Source organism: Meles meles, chromosome 11 (assembly GCF_922984935.1).
Source record: "Meles meles chromosome 11, mMelMel3.1 paternal haplotype, whole genome shotgun sequence".
Lineage (NCBI taxonomy): Eukaryota > Metazoa > Chordata > Mammalia > Carnivora > Mustelidae > Meles > Meles meles.
In genome coordinates, this window is record NC_060076.1 from 92,273,210 (window position 1) to 92,299,501 (window position 26,292).

Genomic DNA, 26,292 nt, shown 5'->3' on the forward strand with positions numbered 1-26,292 from the left:
TTTGTTTTTCTGAGGAATGTTGTTACCTCGTTCATGAAAAGAGGAATTGAAAATGAGAGACCGAAGGTTTCAAGAAATGCTTTATTGGTTGGTCAATAATATTTATTGATGGGACTCTTTACTACATGTCTTGTGGGTAAAATACCAGCAACTATATTAGAGGCTCACAATAATTCCCATCCTGGAAGTGACAATCTAATAGAGAAAGTGTGTTACAGAAAGCCTGCATGAGTTAAAATGTGAGATGGACATTGATCCTGGGACTCTCTCTCTTTGGTAGTAAGCCCCAGAATACTGATGTCACTTTGACAGTTTTCATCCCATTTGAGTTCCCACTGTGAAGGAGATTTGGGAATATGGAAACGGTGTTTAAAACAAACAAACAAAAAAACCCACCTCACTTCTTAGACAGGAATGTGGGGGGCAGAGGGGAGAACAAAATAGAAATAAAGAAGGTAAATTCAAGATGGTTTCCATTCAAAATCAGCAATGTTATTCAACCTTACTACAAGACATCTGATAACATCCCTCGGTTCTCTCACTTATTACAATAGATGGTGGAGGACAGAGTGCATCCTTGGTGAAGGGATGGTCCAGAGCTGGCCGGGTTTAGGGAACGGATGGACTGAGGAGAAAGAATAACCAACCGTGTCATAACGCCATCTATTTAAGTCATCCAGATTTCACATGCTGGAGTATTTTAAGAAATTTATGAAAGTTGCACTTATTTTTGATTGAGAGTTATACATGTTTTGCAGACATATGTTGGTTTATTTCAATTTTGATATTTTGCTTAAAATAATTTTGGTGTTTTCCTGATTTCTATTTCACATAAAAATAAATTTAGCCTGAACAGAAGATGATTGCTGACAAAGCCACTACTTTTTCAACCCAGTGAAAAGCATATAATGATACACCGCTCGAGGGAGAGAGGGGTTAAGTGGCTTGTTTCTGCAGGTTTTTGAGGGGGTCTCAAATCTGAGAACAAAGGGGCTCACTGTCAACCCCCAATTCATGGCTAAAAAGCCTTTGCCAACCAAACCCCTGGTTTTAAGGTTCTCTCGAAGGACCACTGGGAGCGAACTGCCGGAGCACGGCTGATTTGACCTAGAGTCTCCTGGTGGATCACACTTAGGTCTGAAATGAGCTTGAGGTTTCGGCCCCCTCAAGCCCGTAGTCTGGCTCCTAGCAAGGCTCTTTTGTAGGATGGATGTCGTGCTGGGGCCAACTCCAGGGTAGAGACCCAGACCTGGGGAGGCCCCAGCCTCCCCTCTCTCTGACAAGTCATCCCAGGAGCTGGTCAGAGAGAAGGCTGCATTGTCTAGGTACCAAGACGGGGGAGGAGATCCACTTTAGAATACACAGATGAGGTTTCTGTGAGCGCCGCACAACCGAGACCCCCAGATCTGCCACAGAGGAACTAGAGGGACACACACATCCTCGAACTAACTGAACCCATCCACTTGATCAGACATAAATTGGAAGGAAGACTGGCGTTTCCATGCTCTCTCTTGTTCAGCGTCCATGTAAATGTCCAGTAAAATGTCCAGTTCAAGTCAATTAGCAGAAACAGTGATCAAAGACCAAAAGGCTTATGGCAACACATGGAAATGAGTGAAAAGTGAATTACATCTCGAACATCCTGACCGTTTTTAAAGAGCAAAGATGAGAGGAAAACATGAGCTCTCAGACTGAAAAAGACAATCAAAAGATTATCTGTAAAAATCACGAAAATCCAGCTAATGTCACAGGTCTCCTGTGCAGCAGGAAAGGCTGGAAGGTGACGGGGTCTGTAGGGCTCGCACTTGCCCGATTGTCAGGGGCAGAGACTAAGAGTGAAGGGGTTTGACCCCACTGGGTTGTCCAAATAAAAGCAAGACAAAGGCAATCTCTTGGGCTCAGGGGCTCATAATATATACCACCCAGTCACTCTTGTTGGAGAAATTCACTTGAAACCAAGAACCCCAAACCAGGAAAGTCGGCCACTGAGGAACTGACAGGGCTCCGTGGGGGGCCTTGCACCCAACACCTCTGGGCGGTCTGGAGAGCACCACACCTGACTGAACTCGCCACACTGATAACGCTTCGAGAAGAGGAAGGAGGTGCTCTTCATTTTTCTAATGGTGTCTGGATGAAACTTGAAAGCAAACAATTGTGTAATGAATCATTATCATTCATTACCAGAATAACCCTGTAATTCAACACAAGAATTTCCTTTCCCTCAGGGCAATTTTACCCCTAGATTTATAAATTCAGTTAAATGCAAATGCATTAAAAATAAACTAACATTGAGATAGAAGTATAAAAGACTGTTACAAAATACTCCCAAACCGGCTGCTTTGGGCGTCTGGGCAAATGGATGCTTTTTTCTGTATTAATGTTTTTTTCATGTTTTCCAGATCTTTAATGAGTGAGTTCCGCCTTGCGAATGAACATCTAAAACCTAGGAAAACAAGAACCACAGAAAGAGCATTTCCTTGGGTTTAGCCAAAGGCTTCCTCATGAGGTTTCTACCGTGCAAGGTCCATCCTGAGGTCTAAAGTCCAAAGTGTCACCTGACTGCTTTGTGCCACGGTCAGCAACCTGGCCTTTAACAATACTAGACCAACAGGCTCCTCTCAGCTGCTCTCCTTCCCCGACTGGCTGTAGACCCAGGCACCGAGGACCAGTAGAAGTAGACCACCGGGCGCCAGGTTGCCTGTGGTTCAAACACAGGTCATATGGAAAGAGACAAGAGAAAAACAAACTCTCTGACTCTAAGGGGACAGCAGAAGGAGGAAACACAGAATGCCAAAGAAAGACAAATACAGGACAGTAATGTGGGAGGGAGGGTGGTGGAGGGAGGTGTCTGATGTAGACTTGTAATTTCACGTAAACAACATTGGTGTTTTTGGTCCCCAAGCCCCCGAGCATGGCTACTATGTGTGTTAGGCTTTGGGAGCAACACAATGAATGACACGCAAGCTTTTCTCAGGGGGAGACGGACGCAAGGGCAGGTGTATGGTGGGCCAGCGTCCACACTGATGCAGCGGGAGCAGGGCTTCTCAAAGAGGCACCACGGGAACCAGCAGCATCCCAGGGCCCTGGGCAGCTGTCGGGTACACAAACCCCTGGTCCCTCCCAGAAGAACAGAGTGGAACCCTGGGGTGGGGACCCAGCGATCCGGGTGCCGAATAAGCCCACCAGGACATTCAGATGTTATACCTGTGAAAGCCATTCATATTGTAGCCACTGTTGATTCACTTTGGAGAACTCTCCTGACATGGGTAAGGTATCCTGCGGGATTCACCCACTTCTATTTGCCTCAAGAGCTACGTGAACGAGCCGCAGCGCTGGCTCGAAAAGGAACCTCTCCCGATGCGGGTCAGGGGTGAGGGCGGGTCATCTCCATTCACGCAGCGAATGGCACAATGTTTCAGCCAGTCTCGCACTCGAGAGTCTGGAGCATTCCTGACTTTGTAATTGGCCACCCGGCACAGAGATGGTTCTGAAAGAGCCATTTCCCACAGGTTACCTCAGTGGCCTCCTGACCAGCAATACACCCCACGTTTCCAGTGCCCAGTACATTCCCCTGCAGAGAAAAAGCACAGAAGGGGAGCCCTAGCTTTTCATTTGCACCTTTCAGCAACTTTACAGAACACACAAGAACAATGCATGAAATTATAAGTGACAGAACTTTAAATCTCGGGGGGTTTGGAAATGCTGCATTACGCGAAGCCTCATTCTGAGAATGATCTCTAACTCCCAGGCTCTTTGCAAGTAACAAACTTTAATTAAAAAGTATAAATTGCCTCAAACCCAGAGAACCTTAGCTTACACCATTTTGCTAATTTAGGAGATTACTTCATATTTAAAGGATCACAACCGGACTGTAATCACCATGCGTATATACTGGCTTGATTACCGATTGTTGACATTAAGTGGTATTAAGATGACCTTTGAAATATTACTTTCCCTTTCTATTAGAGGCTTTTGTGTAAGGTTCTGAAAATGAAAGGCTCATTAGACACCATTAAAATAGGATTTATTCCATATGTGTAACCAATAATCAAGTAGAATATTACTTCCCTCCCCTAATCAGCTACTTAATGTACCGAAAAGCACACTTGGTGTTCAAAGCAGTAGTAACAGCAAACCTTTCCTGATCAGGTTTCTGTACCATCACTAATGTCAACAAAACCCCAACAGAAAGGAGTCTAGGATGCCGGACAGGCTTTTTTAAAAATATACATTTGATTTCAATTAAGCCTCAGTGTTTATGACCCTTGGAGGTATACACTTTTACAACTTCATTGGTCAAGACCAATTAGTCCCATTAGCATGGCCATGGGTGTGGTTGGCTGGCCACTCGGGGAATGGACTGGTGAATTATAGGGGGTTGATACCTTCTGCTTACGGCTCAAAGACAATGGGAAATGCACACAGGTGAAAAGATCCGCAGGTATTTCCAAGGCATGGATACAGTCAAGCTGACTCCCACAATAAGACTAAGTGCTCAGGCAGACTTGAATCACAGAAACACCTGCCAGAGGTGTAAATGAGGGGCAGGGCCAGGAGCCGAGGCCCGGGGCCACCTCGCACACCTCAGAGGAGCTGAGAAATCTGCCTCGAGGATTCAGCCGAGATTTCCAAGTTTCCTTCTGAGACAGTGCTCCCCGGCTCGGCTCGAGGGGTCACGAGTCCCCCCCCGAGTCACCCGAGTCACCCGGGCATCTTGTTAAAATGCAGATTCTGATTGAATAGGTGTGGAGGGAGGCCCGAGGTAGTGCATTCCTAACGGTCTCCTAGGTGACACTTCTAAAAATGTTGAGTGTTCGAAGATTATCCTTTGAGAAATAAAGTTCTAGGGATCATTAAACTACCCTGAGGTTGATAATACACAATTTAACGGGATTTTTTTTTTTTAAAGAAGAGAGAAAACAAACAAAAGAGCTAGAGCAAGAATACAAGAATAAAGAAAGGGATTGCATTTGATGAACCAAACTGTGGCAGCTTCACCCTTCAAAGTGTGGATGAGTAAAATCTAAATTTAAAATGTTGGCTGGGAAGATAACAGAAAGTGTTGTCTGGGAGAAAAAAAAGCAGAAGAAAAGTTAAAAAAAAAAAAGACTAAGATGCAAAAGAGAAAGCCTGCGGACGCCCCTGGGGCCACCTGATTTCACTTCTCCTCCTGTCTCCGTGCACATTGGGACATCTGGCCTGTCTCGTGCCACCCGGCGGTTTCCGTTCCCAGTGACTTCTTACTAGTACTGGATGTTCACGTAAGTTCTTAGTATTTACCACATCGGTTTGTAGAAAGTGTTACATAAAGGGAGAAAAAGAAAAAAGAATTCCAACGTTTTGAGGCTTTTCAAGAGTATCTGGTTCAGGAATTGATGACACTGAGTTAGGATGGAATGCGTTCCTCTCTGTGTCTCATTCCCACGCTGAATTCCATGACAAAGGCCATGAAGAGGTTCCCGCGTGCTCTCACTCTGTGATATTCCTCATGTCTTCAGACTAACTACCTTCTTATCTGAAGAATGGACTGACAGAAAAGGGATTTCTATGTTTCCTTTGGGTTGCGAAAAAGTAATAATATCTGATAATAGTATTTCAAAGGTTCTACCCAAAGGAATAGTGGCCCCGCTGGGATATTATTTCAAGTCTTTGTACTGTTACTCCTGCAAATTTTAGAATTCTTTTAACTTAGATAAATCAGTGCAACCCTCCCCCGCCCACGCCGCCACTGGGACTAATTTTCCAAAGATCACAAATATCTAAATAGATTTGCACTTGCATTTCCTATGCTAGAACCTCGGCATTTCCCAGCCTGTCGGTCTGGCTGCCACAGCTCAAGGGGAAAAGAGACTGAGACACTCAGGGCTCATGAGTCAGCCTGTCCGTGCACACCACTCATCTGGTGTTTTGAAGTGGGAGATCGTACTCATTTATCCAGATCTTCTGGAACCATTAAAAATTTTGTAGAATTAACATAAAATCCTTTCCGTAATGTTTTCCTAACCCATAATAAAGAAATCCCAGTTACTATGTTTTTCCCTGTTATTCCAGTACACACAATGAATCTATTAAATAGCTCATAAATGCAACTTCTTGGCTTGTTGTGCTTTTTGCTTTTGATTAAGAAATCTGTATAAAACAAAGTTTACCTATATGGGCAGTATGTACGCATTTCTTAACCGGCTTAAGGCCATTCGTTGCTTCTTAACATTGTGGGTTACGGGTAGTGGTTGATCGGTAAAAGGGTCCTTACTCTACATGAGGTGGCAAAGTGAATGAGGGTACCACTTAAGAAACAAAATGGAAAAGAGTGTTTTTGAGAAGCCACATGACAATGTAGAGAGAAATATGTTATTTCTGTGCCAACATTTGAACCATATTAAATTTTTATGGAAATTATCAAGTGTCTGGTTTATAACAACTGACACTTGCTGGGGACAAATGGAACCTCACTGTGGGCGTGTATGTACACCCAGAAAGTGCATACCCCACAGTGAAACACTGGTATTTAAGTCAGATCCTGTGGCCCTCTCCAGCTAGTCCGCAAATATAAGGTATCATATATTATTCATGATGTGTCAATACAATGCCAGAAAACTATAATCTCAAGCAAATAATTATTCTGTGAGTGGGCAAATAATGAAAAAGGTTGTTTAAACATAACAATAAGGAAGTTGCCCGATTCTGCTGTGACTATTCACATCGATTTCATGCAACCTGCAAACACGTAACCACCGGAGCACGCATGGCCCAGCAGTTCACGGTTAGAGCTAGAGGACGCCTGATTACACGTCACCAGAGCAATGTATTTAAGGCCTGTAATTGGTCCCACATAAATACACCTAAAAGAAATCAAATTCCTTAATTTTGTTTGTACCTGTGTTTCCGACCACCCCATGTCATATATACATACAGAACTCCGTATGAGCGTGCCTACGTAAGTGCTGTACTTTTAGGAACTCTATATGAAGGGTACACATAAAAGTGACTTGCAGATGTTTTGCTACTCTCTATTAAAGAGACAACTGTTCTAATTCTTTCAGTCCTGGTCTATGCACCAAGAGACCAAGTCCCCGATCCACAAAGGGACCAGGGAATATAGAGTTTCTTACACATTCAGCATTCGATTAGGCCCTGCAGACGATACAAAAGTAACATCAGGCCCCATCCTACTTTCTCTGCATTCACAGAACATCCCAGGAGATAGACACAGAGCACGATAAATCTGGAATCTGACCCAGCCTGCTTCAACACCCCTGAATTGTTTTTTCATATACTCAAGTGAGAAAGCGGACAGCAGTGGGAGGAATCGGCCTTTGGATTTTAGGCATTATTTTTCACCTTTCTTTTTTTTTTAAAAAAAGGTCAGAAACATTCCCTACAACTCTAGCTTTTCTGAAAGATCTTTCCAGTTTCAGGTCTTTCGAGACAAAGAGGGATAGCTCAAGTAAAAGACAACAGAGTAAGCCAAAGGAAGCAGGGGAAATAGACACAGAGAGGAGACTGCAGGCAGAAGAGAGGCTGAGCGCACCCGGGGTCAGCCTGCCCCCCTCCGGCCTCCCCCTCCTCCCCGCACCCTGGGCTCCAGGCCAGTTCAGCTGCAGTCCCCTAATGAAGCAGCAAACTCCTTTTTTGCCTCTGCCTCTGCACGTGCTGTTCCCTGTACCCGGTGACATACGACTGACCCCTCTACTTGGTGTCACCTCCTCTGTGACGCCTCCCTTTCTGCTTTCACGAGGCACAATAGGTCACTCCCCACATGCCCACCATGCCTCGCCCACAGCCTTGCTAACACGCGGAGGTACACTAATTGGATTGTTTGTTTCCCCCACTAGGCTGTGAGCTTTATGAGGACAAGGAACTGAGTCTTATTAATCTTTTTATTACCGGCACTGGGTACAGTCCTTGGCATGTACTCAAGTGACTGCAGATTATTTGCTAAATAAATGCTAAGCAAAATGGAGAGAATGAACTCTTTGTAAAAGAGCATATTGATTTCCTAGACTTCCTTGTGGAGTAAACTCATTAAGGCCTTTTAATTAGGTCGGGCGAGTTAGCACTCGTGATGACATCAAATGGTCAACATGGCAAAAGCTATAAAAATGTATTTATGGGCTTTGCCGGATTTGAATGTTCTGTAGAACTACTGTAAGAGATATATGTAATTATTTTAACATCTAACCATGTGGGAAACAATAGTAATACCAACATATGGTTGTGGGGGTCTTTTTTGTTTGTTTGTTTTGTTTTGTTTTTTGCTGGACGCGATACATTGACCTCTTTATTGATGTTCTGAGAAAGATGTGCCAACCCCTGGTGAAGGGAGCGAGCGGTTTTCCTAACATACCCTCTTCTAAACTTGAGCTAAACATACACAGACCCATTTGGAACGTGTTATTAGCAATAATTCAAGGCAAATAAATGTGTGCCTTCTTCATACATAAAGAAAAAGAAACTGTTTTAAATTGCCCTTTAAAAGCTGAGCTAATATTCTCTCCAGCATGCCAGGAAAGAGCCTCTCATCAGAGCTTCTCATGCAAAGAAAAAAGCTCGTTGGGACCTTGCCCTTCATCGCCCTGAGTCAAATATCCCCAAAGAGCAGATCAAGCAATTCTTACGATGCCACGCCTCTGCCCACATTTTATACCCAGACTCGTTGGATGGGAGCAGACATGAGCATCCCATATGATCCCCCACTACAGCCATACCATTCCAGAACTTTCTGTGCTCAGAGTACGGGGCCCGTAGCAAGGCCTTGGCTCGGCCTTTCCCTTTGGCAGTGGACTGCTACCCAGTAACCGTCTCTGACTGCAAAGATGAGAAATGCCACCGCTTGCCTTCGGTTTTATTAAGAATTGGCATGCTTGGTTTAACAGAGCTAAGCAATATATTTATTTACTATGGTGTTTCCCAAAATGATTGCTGAATTCTGTCATCTTTTGACTGAGAAACTGTTTTCGGGTTGCGACAGAATGTATGCTAACATACATACAGCAACACAAACCTCCGAGACAAACTGTTGAAGTCAATTTGCTATCATATAAGCACATAGGTGCGAATATGTGCATACGCACTTGTGGGTACAGCCATGGGCACACACTTTAACACTGACACACAGAGCCCACACAGATTCTGTAATAAATGTGTGTGTTTAAGATCCGTGTGCAGGGGTGTAGAGGCAAGCATGAATTTGCCAAGAGAGAAAAGGAAATTCACACACGAAGAGAATAATTTACCATAAATTGGCCCACACTGAGTTTATTCCAAAAAACAGAGTGCAAGATGCCAAATTTTTAATGGCTCTTACTATTCTAGATCTGGCCCTGACAAGCTTTGGAAGAGATGCAAGTGGGCAGGAAAGATGGGATTAAAAAATTATATCTTAAGCCTTTTCACTTTCAAATGTAAAATTTCCACCACTGTGACAGGGGGAAAGAGAGTGATAGGGATATTTTCCTGACACTGTGCTTTTCTCAACAAAAAGCCGTCGATTTTCATTATGCACTGCTTAAATATAAATTCTGTTCTTGCTAAAAGTCATCTGTGTCTGGCTGCTTAAAAAAAGAAGAAGATACGAAAATCATGGAACTCAAACCTTGCGTTAGGCCCACAGACCTTACAGAGGCGTGAGCTCCGCGGGACGTGCGTGGCTGCCCCACGGGTGAAGGACTGACGATCTTCTGTGACAGCCCACACTGCCTCATCAAAGCCACTCGCTTGGTTGCTTCCAAAACGCATCACCCCCATCTTCCGCCTTTCCCAGCTGAGCTTTCCCACACGGCCTTTCCAGCGCACACCTGAACAGTACACGGCAGGTGCTCAGGGACCCTCTCTTTCCTCTGCTTGCTCTCCCCCTTCCTTGTTTCTGACGGCCAGCTACCTAGCCCAACTCGGAGCCTTCTTCCTTCTTGGTTGTTGAAAAAGCCATTGGCCCTTCTTGCCTCTTCTTCCTATGATCCTGTGGTTCCCTCACGGGCAAAAAGCTAAATCCATGAACCCTTTCCAATTATGACTGTTTGGTTTTTGTGACCCACAGGATATTCAGTCACTATAGGCACACACTGAGTTTTAAGATCCTCATAGTTCTTAAGAAAACACTTTGGCTAAGAATTATCATCTCAATTCCCTTGACTGTTCTACTTCATGCAACTTCCACGTCCTCTCTTTGGAACTTGACTTCGCCAATCACAAGAATGAGAGGTCTACACAAAATTCTATACCTAAAACCATGAAGCTTGGGGTAGATGTGGCTCATCTCAGATGTTTTAATTTGATGAGAATATTGGTCTTTTATGCAGAATAGTTAGCCTTTTTGCTGAATTTAAACTTCTATTGTTTCTTATTCTCCAAGGAAATAAAAAGAAAAATGAGTAAAACATGCTGTTTCTAAGACACATTTCTTCCTTTACGTTACCTCTTCGGTCATCTTATAAAGCCAATAATCCTGACATGAAAGTACTTAGCACACAGGAAATTCTAAAAAAAAAAAATTAGCCATTATTTATATCATCTTTTATGTGTTCAAATGTTTTCTTTTGGGGGGGGCAGGGGGAGAGAGAATGAGAGAGAGAGAATCTTAAGCAGACTCAGCGCTGAGTGCTAAGCTCAATGTGGGGCTTGATTCTAAGACCCCAAGATCATGACCTGAGCCAAAATCAAGAGTTAGAAGCTTAATCAACTAAGCCACCCATGTGCCACAAATTTTCTAGTATATTCTCCTTATTTTACAAGCGAAGGGGCTTTAAGGCCTGGAAAGGTTTGGGAACATGCCAAAGTCACACAGTTGGTAAGGGGCAGAGTTAGAACACCGCCTTCTGGCTCAAGTATTTAACCAAGTTTTCCCTCCATGCAACTCCAAGGGAACGTTACTTCTCAAAAGGTCAAAGAGATAAAGAAAGAAACATGTCTTGTAAGGAATCCAAACACATTTTTTTCTTTTGTTTCTTTACAAAGTGAAAAATATGAGTAGTTTAAATTTCCTGTCCTGAGTAGGGTCAGCCATTGTAAATTATACCAATCATTCTCACAAACTCTGAGCATTGAATAAATTCATTAGTAATGACTAAAAAGTATTGTAACCCTCATGTTCTTGGTTCTAATCTTCTTTTATGAGACCCGGCATGAAATAATCTACCTGAGCATTCTAGGAGGCCTCAAGGATGCCAACAATCAAATACTTCACAGCACGAATGCTGACTCATTGCATCAAATGAAGGGGCCCCTGTCCTTACCAGTTTATCAATGGTGACAAACGTTTGTTGTAGCACTTCTAACTCCATCTGAAGCAAAATTCCTCAAGAAAGAGAAAACAGTTCACTCTGCTATTTTTCTTTGTGGGACGGAAGACTCCAACCTGTGTCACGTTAGAAGACACTTGGCTATCAATGTTTAAACTTGGCCTCTACCCCTCTTCTGTGTCACGTTAGAAGACACATGGCTATCAGTGTTTAAACTTGGCCTCCACCCCTCTTCCGAGCTCCAGCCCTACTGCCTATTTGGTATCTCTGCAATGATGGCTCTCAGATGCCTCCAAGTAAATATTCCAACACTGAACACTGACCTTTCCCCTAAAGCAGAGTCTTCACTCCCTGCTCCCTCTTCACCCAGCAGTGTAAGCCCGGGGTCTGGATGTAACCCTTGACAGCTCCCTCTTCCCCATACCCATGTCCATCCACTCTTCAAGTCCTCAGAAGAGTTTCTCAAACATGGCTCTTTCTCTCCAGCAACATCTGACCTCCCTGCTCTAAGCCATCCCCTCCCGCCTGGGCTACACTTCAATAGATGCCCAGCAGGTCCCCTGGCCCACCCCTGTCCCCACCTGCCATCTAGTCTCCACAGTGCCCCCAGAGTTCTTGTTGGAAAACTGGAAATCTGATCCTATCACTCTCCTGCGGTACGTTCTTCAAAGGCTTCCCACAGGTGTCAGAGAAGGACCAAAGCCTAGTCATGGCTTATAAGGTCTCACTTGCTCTGGATCCCGCCCACCCTCCAACCTCGTCTTCTTCGCCATGGCCTCCTGCCCTCTCACCACTCCGCTTCAGCCACACTGGTCTTTCTAGCGGCTTGAAGGTACCGTGACCTTTCTCACCCCAGGGCATTTACACATGTTATTTCCTTTGCCCAGAAAATGTTTTCTTCCTATTTGCCTGGGTAAATCCTACTCATCGTTTACAGCTTAGCTGAAATATCTCTTTTTCAGGAAAGCATTGTCTGTCCCCAAGCTTGGGTTTACCCTCCCCCTTCGAGAACATGGTCATGGAATGTGAGCTCCTTCAGGACGGGGGGGGGGGGGGGGGGGGGGGGGGGGGGGGGGGGAGGGGGGGGGGGCGAGGCGGCCTCTTCAGGATATGCACCAGCGTGCACAATAAGCTCTCACTGCGAATTTGTTGAACAATGGGCAAACAAGTTATTCTATATTAAAATGCAAATTATTTACATTATCATGCTATCTTTCTCTCCCTCCCTTCCTTCCTTTCTCTTTTCACAATTATGTTTCTAGGGCTTAAAATCTACTCAGAAAAACTGTACACTCCTAAGACCAGTGCTCGTTCCAACCAGCAATGGGGAATAATAAAAATGAGTCGAACTTAACAGACCCTCAGGTCTGGAGAAAGAAAAAATATTTGTGAAGCCCTCTATAATTTCTAAGTGATATATGAAATGCAAATGTTTTCTAGGTTCCAACTGCACACACAGAAATATCTCAACTCATTTTGACAAAGTTATTCACCAGGGAGATGAATAAATAGCTTCACTAAATACATATGGTGTAATTATACCCAGCAATAAGTGACAATAGGTCTTGCTTTATAATAATCTGAAAATTCAAAGCCCAATTATTTCAGCTGCTCAGTGAATAGTACTGAAAAGACATGGTGGTAAAGCACTGAAGAACAGACTGTATTAGTAAACGCTAACGATCTCTTTACCATCCGCAGAGCCAACTTCTTTTTCTTCTGAAGGAAAGGAAGCATTTCGTAAATTAATAATAAGAAGAAGAACAAGAAGAAGAAGAAGGGAGGAAAAAAAAAAAGACACCCACGAGCTACAGCCAAGAACAAAATGAAAGCAGGGAGTTCTCCTTTTGATCTTCCAAAGTAGCATTTAGTTAAAGAATGTATGCTGTACTACAGAAAAACATGACCAGAAACATGAGCGTTTGGGACCTGGAAAATACAGTCGTTGGCAGCTGGCCTTTAAAAAATATATTTATAAGATAAAAAAAAAAGGAAGGAAAAGGAAAAGAAAAAGGATTTGTCTCCATAGTTCCTAATTTTGGGGCAAAATGATACTGACTTTAATGAAAGGGGGTCAGTTTCAGACTTCTTTTTGGAACACAGAAGCCAAGTAATTGGTATAATTAGCAGTTTAGATATGCAAATCAAATTCCTACTTGAAATGACTGAGCTGGAGAAGCAACCTCAACAGGAAAGAGAAAAGGAGGGAGAAAAGGAGAGGAAGCAGCATGAAGGCGGCACCTTCGTCCTTCTGGACAAGGGGTCAGGCGAAGCCACAGCGAAGACAGGTGAGGACGCTGCTGAGCCCGTTCAGACAACCTGGAGGGCGAGAGGACAGGTCCGCCCGGAGGGAGAGAATTTGGAGAATGACAATCAACAAGACAGATCTGTAACTCCTGCCCCATTTAGAGCTCTTGCTTGCATGCTCTCTGAACTTGTGGTATTTATTATTTTTCTAATTTGAGCAAACCATGTAAGCTTTTGGCACCTCAGAAAATAAAATCATATGGCCAATAAAAATGTTTATTCAAGGGGAAAAAAGTTAGCTTAATGGCACTGGCTTCCTTCTTCACGAGCCGCCTGACTGCGGGGAAGTGGTGGCGGACCTCGCTGCTTTTCTGGCGGTCTGGGGCCCACTGGGTCGAGACCCACTGGAACCAGAGCCTCCAAATGGCAGCATCCTTTGGGGGATCCCAAAGTGCAGGGGGTCCCATGTCACTCTCTGATCTTCTGGACCCAAGCGGGCTTATCCAATTTGAGGTTTCTTTCCGCACTGTGTATCTCCTTCATATTAGTTACTCACATGCCATTAAGTAAGAGTTTCAGGAATCATCTGTGCAGCGGCTATCTCCTGAGTTCTGCATCTGCCTTGCCCACCCCTCTGCTCCCAGAGCCTAGCACAGTGCCTGGAACCTGCCAGGCCTTCAAAGAAGGCAAACGACAAAATGTGGGACTGATGTGTAATGTTAAGTCCCATTATCCAAATGTCAAAGCTACTCTCTACCATCATTTAGTGAACAACCAAAAACCAATTATCTAAAGTTATCACGTAATTATGTGGAGACAATGCATAGGACATGAAGTGATCATATGCCAAGTGGTAGCTGGGACAATGCCTCTCAGCCTTTAACGTGCACAGAAATCTTCTGAGGAATTCATTATAACCCCAGCTCTGACTGGAGAGGTCTGCATTGGGGCCTGAGAGTCCACTTTTCTAGAAAACTCCAAACCCACCCTGATGCTGCTCCTCAGGCCATGCTTTATATGGAAATGTCCCGGGAGGCCCAATCGACAGCCCAAACACAGCTCTTTCTCCATGGGAATCTTCCTTATTTTGCTCCAAGAAAAGCCCACAATGTGATCTTGTCTGGGTGGTTCCTGGTTTAGACACTCACACCGGTGTCTGCTTGGAAGGGGAGAAACATCATCATTTCGTGGTTTTCTCTGGGACTTGGGATCCCTACCAGGTATATTCTCTGGTGGGTTCTGCATCCCAGTAGAAAATTTAGCCATGTCTTCATCATCCCAGTGAGAGTTTCACTTGTGTCAAGGGAATTTGGCCGGTGGGGAGGGGGGTGATGAATGTGGATTTTCTGTAGGGCATTCTTTATGATCAAATATCTCAAGAATATTTTTCTTTCTTCAGGTCTTCGAAGAAATTAGTGGAAATGCAGCATGTAGGTGTTTATAAAACACCGAGGGTCTTTATTAGGATTTCTTTCCATTTCTGTGATCAGTGTCACACAGATTTTTTTTTTCAAGTTTCCAAGCCATTGTGAAAGCCTGAAATGGGCTGATGGTTACTGGTATTTTGATCTTTCACACCAACTTCCACGTCGATTAACATTCAATGATTCCTTCATAGAGGGACAGAGTTTGAGGGGTTTTCTCAGTGACATAATAGTGTAGATGTGTTCTACAGGCACTATCTCAACGTCTCCTTGTAAATGTGGGCTTGCCTCACACCACAAAGCAAAAAGCTGATCCATATTTAATTATTTTCCTATGGATTAAAGGTAAAGAGTTTTAAATATGTTTTTTAAAAAGATTTTATTTATTTATTTGACAGAGAGAGATCACAAGTAGGCAGAGAGGCAGGCAGAGAGAGGGGGAAGCAGGCTCTCTGCTCAGCAGAGGGACTCGATCCCAGGACCCTGAGATCATGGCCTGAGTCGAAGGCAGAGGCTTAACCCACTGAGCCACCCAGGCGTCCTTAAATATGTTTTTGATAACAATTCTTTTGCTAGTACTTGATGTGGCTCTCCTGGAAGAATACTGCCAACGGTAATTAAATTTGTTCATTATGTATTTGCCTCCTCCACCTCCAACAGACACACACAGACACACGCACACAAACACGCACACACACAGACACATATGCACATGGACGCATGCACGCAATTGCTGAAAAAGTCAACATGTGGTTTTAGGTCTGTAGTACACCAATCAACATATCAAAATCCAAATTTAGAATCCTAATTCACAATACCATTTTTTTCCTTTTTTCTCCTCCTCACTTGGAGTAAATTAAATTCAGTCTTTGTTGGAAGGAAATGTAAAATGTGTTTCACACATACATTTAACACTAATCTGTTCTCCCTACCTTAATTATGCTTTGAATTTCTGTGAGATCTGATATTCCAGGGACTCAATTTCCTTTTGTAAATATTCATTGATTCTCCCCACCCTAACTCCATTAGTGCTGCCCTTACCCTCTGTTTTGCATTTGGAGAAACTGAGGCACCAAGGAGGAAGCCAACAAGGCTTGTTACGTAACACAACTATGGAGCTGAAAATGTGACTGAGAAGCCGCTTCTGATAAAGGGACAACCCTCCGCTGAAGCTTAGAAAGAATGGTACAATGTTCCAGGATTAAACCAGAGGCAGCCTGCCCATATTCTAGGCAAAGCTATGCTCCTTGGTTTTTCTTCTCCCTAGTACAAAGTGCAGTAACAGAATAGCAGCCCTGTGGCTAAAGAGAAATGATTACAGAAAAGAACAGTTGGAGAAAACAAGGCGAAAGTACTTGGATTTTAGTCAGTGGGAGTCCATCACAGTAACTAATGGGCTGAGAATGTTTCTATTTTTTCACCGAGTAATCCATATGCAAATTTCGTGCAGTATTCAATATGCACTTCCAAGCTCAGTAAATGTTTTCTATTCTTTTCTGCTTTGCTCTCTCAGCTTTTTCCAATTAGGCCCTGTTTATTTAGAAAAAAGAAAATGTCTAAAGAAAGGATTAAGCTCTGTATCTTATGGAGAAAGAATGAATATCAGAAATTCTTTCAGGATCTAGAGGACGCATTCTTTACTCATCCTCCCCACCGGGATGGGTAATGAGAATAAAGCAAAAGGAGGATGAAGCTTTTTACTTCATTTGGTTTGTTCAGCTGAAAACATGCCTTTGACTCTCTGGAATTAAATCCAAAATTCATGACAATTCAGACAATGGCACACATGGCATAAGCCTGTGGGTAAAAATAAATAAATAAAAGAGAGATGTGGAAGCTCAAAAGGACCCACCTGGGGAGCAGAAGTTCTACAAAAGCAAAAGAATTCCGGACGCAGAGGGGACAAGGGGACAGGCTGGGGAGAGCGAGCACAAAGGGCCGAAGCCGGCAGCTGTGTCTGATGAAGATGACCCAGGAAGCAGGACTGGCACACGGGAGGGCTGACTCAAGGGGTGACCTCCCCCCTCTCCCCCTAGCCAGGAGGGCAGCGAGGGAACGTCGAGCGTGGAAGTCAGGTCCATCCATCCTAGACCATGACACTCAGGGAGACACGTGGTGTTCTGTCTGTCTTTTTCAGGATTGAACAGGAAAGGTAAAGATCATTTGTGCTTAAAAAAAAAAAAGGAAGGAAGGAAGGAAGAAAGAAAAGAAAAGGAAAGGAAAGGAAAGGAAAGGAAAGGAAAGGAAAGGAAAGAAAAGAAAAAAGAAAAAAGCAGGCAGTTCAACCAAAGTTTGTCCGTAAAAGCCCAGCACTTGAATTCCACAGAAGACACAGAGATATGGGTGTCAGAGTGCCTGAGAAGCAGTTTCGCCACTGAGAAGGGCCTCAGAGAGAAAACACCCATACGATATTTTACAAAGTTAAAAGCATCACAGCAATGGAAGAGGGCTCATGGGCAGGGGCTATGCTTGGCATTGAAGAACAGGAAATATTCAAGATGCTTCTGGGATCTCAGAACAGATTCTTGTCCAACACAGTTGTGAGGATTTGTACACTTAACTCCGATCATTTTAACTCCCAAAATTTAGGGATTCAAAAGCCATTGGAAAAAATAAGATAAATTATATTTCAGGACAAACTGGTCACCTGGGGACTGAATGATAGATCTGTTCTTCAAAAATCCCCATGTTGAGCTTGGTTGCTTAAGAGGTAGAGCAAGTAAAAAGCAAAATCTAGGGGCACCTGGCTGGCTCAGTGGGGGGAACTTATTACGACTTTTGATCTTGGGTTTGTGAGTTCCAGCCCCATGCTGGGTGTAAAGCTTACTTTAAAAAAAAAAAAAAAAAGGAAAATGTAGGAAAAGGAAAGGATCAATATAATTAGCAGAGAAGTTAATGTTTCCCTCTAAATGCAGCTATGGGAAAGAGGCAGAACTTGACTGGAGTAGAGGAAACACACAAGCCAGGGGTTAGGGCCACTCCATGGTCTGCTCCCCTCATGAATAGGTCCTGCTACAATCTATAGTCTCTTAGCCAAAAAAAAGAAAAAAAAAAAATCAAGAAGAGGAAGACGAGGAAGAAGAAGGAGAAAGAAAAGACTTCTTCAACTCTGGTCAATCCACCTGCTTATACCATCCATTGGAATAAAATATTGTGGTGACGTTACCTAATGGTCATTTATAAAAGCTAAATTCTATTCTTCCATGCAGCAGTTGAAAGAAAAAAAAATCACTTCCAATAGCTTTTTAAATTTTATTTTTTAAGTTCTAAGACACAGCAAAGCTCTCAAAATTTAAATTTCTTAAGTCTTGAGCTTAGAGAAAAATAAACTAAACAAAAGCCTGCCAAAAATCCAGGCTAACTATTAAAATGTTACAAGCAAGTGCCCTGGGTTTGAGACTATAGTTGGTATCCACATCAACAGAAATGTCCTGGACAGAAGCCTTCAGATCACCATGGAACAGGCTTTGATGCCCTTTGTCTAATTCTGTGGAGACCCAACCCTCAAGCGGAATATTTTTGGCCCATCAAACAAAGGCCTTTCCCAGAAAGCCAGAGGGCCTGGAGACATCATTCGGATTCTTAGCCCATTCTTAAGTAACTTAACACACAGGGTCTAACTTCTATCTTTAGGGTGCACCAAAAACATTACATGGAGGTTTTCTGTTCTTCTTTTCTTTTCTTTCTTTCATTTTCTTTTCTTTTTCTTTCTTTCTTCCCTCCCTCCCTCCTTTTCCTTCCTTTCTTTCTTTCCTTTCTTTTATCACATGGATCAGTTATATTTTTTTCTGCTTTCATTACCAAACTGGATTCTTCCTTTGGCCAACTCCGAATCAACCCCAGAGTGTCATCCCATTACAGAAACAGTCTTGCGCACAAGGGGGATGTCAGTGTGCTTTAACAACTCTGGATATTTCGACTCTGGCTGGCTCTTTCTTCGGCAGCATCGCTGAACCCTCGAGAGCTCCCCACAAAGGGGACATTTCTGCCTCGCCTCTCAGGCACATCAATCTACAAGGGGCAGGCGCTGGCTGATTAAGCCCCTGCATGCATCTTCCCCGGCAAAGCGTCTAAAAACGCCATCCCGAGAACTCTCCCTGGAACTCACAGCATGGCACACGCAGTTGGAGCTAAAACCTGCAAAATCTTCCCTAGGCCTCTAAGCCACCTGCCTCCCACCGGGCTCGGAATGGGAAGAAAATCTCAAAGTGGCTCCTTATCTATGTATCTGTTCTTGCTTTGAAGGTGTGGCCTAAGGGCCTCGGACGGAAAAGCAAGCTCAAACGGTTCTCCAGCAGTGGGTCTGGAGTGCCTGCCTGGGAGTCTGGGACACTGCCTACGCAGCAAACTCTTCCTGTTTCTGCAGCCATCCGCGTATTTGGACGGAATCACACTTCTCCGCTTTGGCGGCCTAGTCAATTAATGTCTCTGCTTTCCCCTTCATAACTAGCACATTGAAAAAGCGGACTCTACAAATTGCTGTTGAGGTAGCACTGGGTCTCTCCGCACAAGGAACAAAGGCCCAAACCCAGGGAGCTCAAGGTGACTCTGGAGACGAAATCTGTGTACGCAGGCTCATCAACCGGGAGAGAGGATCCAGCCGCCCTGGGGGATACCGCTGGGTAGCACCCACAGAAAACCGGATCCTCACCCCAGAGGCCACACAAGAGAACAGGGATTTTAAACAGAAGCCGTATTTAAAACGTTGCTATTCGGCACATGGATGTACGCGCCACCATTCTGGAAAACAGACCAAGAAATCTCAGCACCGACAGAACTCTTGGTGAAGTTTCTTTATTCCTCGTCCCCAGTCTGGCTCACAGGCATAAAGGCAAGAGCTTCTCTGTGCATTGCTTTTTTGTCTTAAACACGAAGCACTTCGGTCGCCGGCTCGAGTCCACACGCAGACTCGCACTATGGCTGTCATAAGACGGTGCACGGTGTACTGCCTGAGACGTGCATGTCACAAAGGCCCTATGGGGAAGGGGAAACGAAGCCCCAAGGAAGGCTACTGTCATGGTTAGTGAACCAGACCTCCAGTGCTGGAATGTTCCGCAGCAGTAAATGTCATTCTCCTGAAGTTCTTCGTAAAGAGCTGATTGGGAACGCTAAGCTGCGACGGCTCCACTCCCCCAGATCCTGCTTTTCCATCAGGATGCTGTCACAATGCTCCCTCCCGCCCTCTTAGCCCCCCGGAAAACAGCGTTTGCAGGTAACTATCTACAGCCACCGAGCTCTCAAGTGAACATTTGTTCACTTGAACAAGTTCAGAGTTTTCACCAATCTCCACGTGCTTTTCCCCACAAGTAACACCACAAGAAGGCTTTCAGAAGATGAGGGGAAGAGAAAGAAAGTGCCATTTTATTGAGCAGCTGGTTGGTGCCAGGCCATGGACCTGGTGCAGTCACAAAGGTTTCCTAAATTAATTCTATTTTTAAAAGGTCATGACCTGTTGGACCCCTTTTACACGTGAACGAGGGGAGGCTCTAAGAAGTGAAGCAGCGATGTCCAGAAGTAACGCTGGCTGGGGTCACCGTGAGTCTGACGCGGACGTGCCTGCAGAGCCCCTCGTTCTTTCCATCCCTTGTCTTCTTCCGTGCAGGGTCCTGGGTTCTGTGGGATTCAGTCACTCCTCCCACAAGCAGGGGGAGGCTCTGACTATGGGCTGGGTGTTGTAGGCTCTCCACACGGGAAGGTGGATGGGGCTGGAGTCCTTGCCCTGAGAGAGCTCGCCCAGCATTCGGTTAGGAGGCCATGCGAACAAACAGATGCAACAAAATGGCACAGAGTGAAAGACAAACATGGACTGTGTGCATCCGGGAGGATCCCCCACAGGAAGGCACTTTGAGATGGGTGCCAACGTATGACTAAGAGTTCAGGGTGTGCCGTAGGTACTTAGGGAGACCCGGGCAGAAGGAAGACCACCAACTAGAGCTGGGGAACAGTTAACGAGCTGTGGGAGCTGCGGTGAGAGAGCGGCAGGAAGCCCACGCTGGTTCAAGGCAGAGTAGGAGACCCGGGACAGGCTGTGGTCAAGGCTGCAGGAAAGCTCGAGCCCCACTCTGCACCGGGTACATTGCTTTGTTTTCAGGAGGCACTCTACAAATACTGGTTTGAAAATGAAAAGCAGAACACACATCTTCTCTGACTAAAATGCTCCGCTGCCTTCCTACCGTCCTCAAATTAGGAGCCAAGTCCTCTCTGCAGTCAGCCAGCCAGCGAGGCCGTGTGGTCTGGCGGCTGACATGTCTCGGGCCTAATGTCCTCAGAAGCATGGCAGCTGCTCTCAACAAAGACACAGAAGGCCCTTTCCACCTCACGGGCTCTCCATGCCATTTCTTCTGCCCAAACACTGGCCTCTGCCTCTTCCCAGGGGTGGTTTCTCCTTCTCAGGTCTCGACTCCATTATTGCTCGTTCTAGGATGCGCTCCCTGACCACTTTCTCTTCAGTGGCTTAACAGCTGCAGTGAATTGAACTGCATGCCCTTCAAAATTCCACGTGGGAACCCTGACCCCTCCATTCCACAGAATGTGACTGTCTGAAGATGGGGTCTTTACACAGGTAATCAAATCAGCGTGAAGACACTGGGTGGGGGACAGTAAGAGAAGAAGGCTGATCCAGGATGACTGATCTCACAGAAAGGGGGGATCTGGACAGATAGACTCACATGGAGGGAAGACAGAGTGAAAACACCGGGAGAGGACAGCTGTCTGTAAGTTAAGGCGAGAAGCCCGGAACAGATTCTTTTTTTTTTTTTAAAGGCAATTTTATTTTTTTTTTAATATTTTATTTATTTATTTGACAGAGAGAGAGGTCACAAGTAGGCAGAGAGGCAGGCAGAGAGAGAGGGAGAAACAGGCCCCTCACTGAGCAGATAGCCCGATGCGGGGCTCGATCCCAGGACCCTGAGATCATGACCTGAGCTGAAGGCAGAGGCTTAAACCACTGAGCCACCCAGGTGCCCCCCGGAACAGATTCTTCCCCCACAGCTCTCAAAAGTAATTAACCCTGCTGATGCCTTTAGACTCCTACCCTCCAGAAATGGGAGACAACAAATTTCTGTTATTTAAGCCATTCCGTTGGTGGCACTTTGCTATGGCAGTCCTCGCAAACAACTACATCTCTGCCCCGGTCCCTACGAATTTCCTCCATAGTACTTGCCGCCATCTTGTGGAATCATACGGTTTGTTTAATTTTTCTATCCCTGTATCTATCTATTAAAATGTTGTCTCTGTGCAGGCGGGGGTCTTTTCTTGCTTTGCTCATCTTATTCCCGGAACACAGGAGGGTCACAATAAACTAACAGTGAGTTCGTGAAAAGATTGTGCGTGGGTAGGCTGTGACCAACAGTCTGCGGTATCACACAGTGTCCTGAACCTGTGCACGTTTGTGGGGCCTCCCCACTCCGGGCAGATGCGGGAGGGCTAGCCTGCGGTGCCCCCGCAGACCCTGCCAGTGGTGAGGTCAGCATCACCCTCTGGTGCCTTACAAAAATGCTCATTTTGCTCTTTGCCCAAGTTTTTTGTACGAACATAGTTTGAAAGATCCAGTTGTTTCTTTCAATGTCCTGATGTCCCGCCAAACCAAATTCAATTGATTGAAATATAGCCTGCTGATGCTTTTGTAAGGCTGGAGAAGTGGATGGCAACCTTCCACCCCTTTGCTGAATGGTGTAATTGGCCTGCCATAGAGAATTGGGGAATTTTAACACATTCCCCATTTGGCTGAGCTCACCAATTATTCCCCAGTTGCTATCAGAGCCGCAGACTTTTCTTCTCTGGGGTCATTAAGCTTGTCAAAACTAATTTGTCACCACCACTGCTGACCCTCAGTGCTCTGACAGCAGCACAAGGATCACCCTAAACAGGCTCTTGCATTACAAGAAAGTAAACGGTTCAGCAGAACTCGCTGTGTTCTTGCTGTATGGCTTTCATGGCCTTTTGACCCCGGAAGATGTGGAAACTACCCCATAATGGACCAGGTCTCAAAATCCGTGTAGTAGTCACTTTGGTGCTATAAAATCTGTATCTAGATCTATACATATAAATAAACAAGTCAAATGAATAAATGCTTGGAATACAGGCTCGAATCCGAGATGTGACCAAAACTATGCTATTCTTGGGCTGGAGCAAAACCCGAGCGCATTCCATGTTCTCTCCATGCAACCACCCGACGGAAGTCAGGTGGAATTAAACACGCCATAAATCACGGATCCCTAATAAGCCAGTCAGAATAACATTCTTTGAAAGTTTCTTGATTGTAAATGCAAAAATATTCCAAAATCAAGGTTGCCAACATTCAACAGAAAGGAGACTCGCCGTGAGGAAATAGCGTTCTGTTCTGAAGCGGTACTTTGTGGGCTCACCCAGATTGAGACTAGTTACTAACCATTTGCCAGAGTTGGCAGGTTTTGTGGGTCTACATGCAAATCTCTGCACAATCAGACAAAGGTAAGAACAAGTCTATTAATTTCAAAGCCACCCGAGGAGGTCTGCAGACTGCAAAGCGGGCAGCGTGAAAGCTGCCTTAACTCTTTCCGGCTCGAGTGCACCGTTTACTACGGGAGCCCATGCAGCCTTCCTGGGCAGGTGAGCATCTCAGTGCCTCTTGATGCAAACATGCAACAGGAAACTGGCATTGTCTGAGGACCTCTGTCTTTTATCCTTAAGGAGATTCAAGCCTCAATACAACCAAGTTGAGAGTCATCGGCTGCTGCAAAGTTTTCTTGGTCGCGCTGTGAGTCAGACTTCTGTCAATAACAAAGGGGAGCTGCAAATACCTGGTCCCCCCGCTCATGCCTCATGGCTTCTTCCCCCGAAATATTAACTCCCTCCTTTTAAAACGGGCACCAGTTCCCTAATGAAAATTTACACTGCAAGTGTACAACTGGCGAAGGGATTAAAGGTCTTGAAAAAAAGCCAAGACTTTGACTGTTTATATTTATTCAAACAAATTGGATAGGCCGGGAGTTGCGTACTGATGTCACTGATGTTGAAACTGCCTCTGAGCAGTTTTTTGTTTGCTTTCAGGTTGAGAGCCGCCTGGAGGACCGGGTAAGGAGCAGTGAAGGAGGAAGCGGTGACAAAAACGAGGCGGCGGAGGGAGCCGTGAAGGCCAGAATCCCATGGGAGCCGCAGATTTAGCTGAGTTCTAATGATGTCATTCCGTTTTTACTCCAGCGACAGGGATCCCCCACCCCCAGACTCTGCATTTTCAGTGAGGAGTAAGCTAAAATCTTGGCAAATCTCAGAGTCACAAAGTCCTGAATTGGCAGCCAAGATCTGGATGTGAATTTTAAGTTGTTTTCTCCCCAAATGTCCAACAAGATCTGCTGTGATTGAAGAAAGGAGAAGAAAGAGAGATTTATTGATATATAAAAAGCTGTATTTCAGAGTTGCCAGGGCTAATCGATAACTGGAATTTCACAAGAGACCACGTTAGGGTCAATAATGGAAAGAACACACATATAAAGGCAAGTATAATTACATGGCATAAATAAGGAGAGGTTACCAGAGTCTGCACATTGCCAAATGCCTCAAATATTCATGTTCTTTGAAAACTTATTTTTGTGTCTATGGAGGATGAATAAACCTCACTAAAAAAAATTAGGCTCTTCCCAAACCTTTGCTCATTTCTGGAACTGAACCCTTTTGCAGGTTCTGAAATGTTTCACTTTGTTTTTCATTAATTTGACATGTTCACACGTCCCCTGTGCTTCTGGAGCTTTGCACAACCCTGGCAGCCAGCACGGCTGCACAGCAGGGCAAGGACGGCTCCCACCGTCTTGCTGGCCCCGCTGGAGACGTGCTGCTGGTTCTCAGAAGCCGTGAGGTCACACTCCGCACCCCCCATGAAGCCCGAGTTATCTCAGGAAACCAGAGACTTCTTGGTGGAGGGCCAAGCCTGATCCCATCTCCAAGTCCTCGGTGACTCAGCCAGAGTTCAAGTCCACTCTGTGCTTGGGACTACCCTGTGATACAGACATCGAATGTGAAGAACCCCGGCTGCTCTAACTAAAGGGGGCTTTCTCCTTGGTCCTCGGCTCCACGTCCCGACAGTGGAAGGGCCTTTTAAGACTCAAGCTCTGTCTTGTGACCCAGCTCTAAAAATGCAGGGAAAGCAAAGCATGTTATCTCTGCCAGCTCAGACTTATAATATCGTGGTAGGGCTTTGGCTGGGGGAGGGGGAGGGCTGGGGGGACAATGTTTGCAGTACAGAGAGTAGAAAATCACACGTCCTTTGGAGACTGTGCCTGGCAGGGCCTTCTGTATCCCTTAAGTCCATTTTCGGTTTCATTGCTGAATCTGACTGTCATGAGGCTGCGATGAGCCGCACATGAGATCCCACCGGTACACTGGGCACTTTCCAATCTGTGCAGGTGTATGGACTGCTCCAGGCCGCCAGGCTCGTCATAAGTCAACCACGGCATCAGTGCACTAACTGGTAGAAGTTTCTGGTAGCCAGAGGTATTTTCTAAGCAGAAGGGCCAGAGAGACTGCTGAGCTGTGAGGTATCGCTGCCGGCCCCAACCATTAGCTCCAAGGAGAGGATGTATTGTGTTTACCACAGATTGATGGGACTAATTCACAGAATCATCAGTAAAAGCTGCGTACCTCTTCAGACTCTCACATAGCCTTTTGTAGACAGAAAGATAAATCTAAAGCTCAGAGCAAGCTCATTTAATTCTCACCTGACAGCCAGTAATAACAGAAGCATCATATAAAGGTTATGTTTCAATGAAAAAATCTATTACTGGGCGTACAAAACACACTTGCATTAATTACATTTTCTTTGCACTGCATTTGACAAAAGGTCAGAAATTACAAAAAAAAAAAAAAAGAAGAAGAAGAAGAAGAAGAGGAAGAAAATACCCCACAAACCCAGGGAGAACATAGGAAGAGAACTCTACTTTTTATCTGAAATTTTCTTTTTCTAATCCCCAGGAATTCACTCAGACACTCTGTACTTTAGTGACTATGTTTAATTAAATCTGATGTTCTGAAGATGACTGGCTAAAAATATTATCAGGCATATAACAAGGATCAATTATCCTCCAACAGATGATGTTTCTACATTTTTGAAGTTGCCCATGTCTAGAACATACCTTTCCTGTCAGGCTGGGATATTTAACAAGAACAAGAGAGAGGAACAGCATCTTTTCATATTTTGTCTTCACAAAAGGTTATCACGTGAAATGATTTAAAACAGACAATGTCAAGGCCCTGCTATTTTCAGAGTTTCGGGGTGATCATGGGTTAGGAGGGTGATGCATAGATGAACAGAAGAGGATAGAGAGCCCAGAAACAAACCCAGGCTTATATGATCAATTAATGTGGAAAAGGGTGTTTGATAAATGGTTTTGGGAAAACAGGACAGGCTATAG

At 44.9% G+C, this 26,292-nt stretch overlaps 1 protein-coding gene across 2 annotated transcripts in view; it reads right to left on the minus strand.

Annotated features, from left to right (window-relative positions):
* GLIS3 (GLIS family zinc finger 3) overlaps positions 1–26,292 on the minus strand; it is a 504,385-nt gene that overhangs the window by 102,346 nt on the left and 375,747 nt on the right. The gene's annotated exons all lie outside the window — the stretch shown is intronic.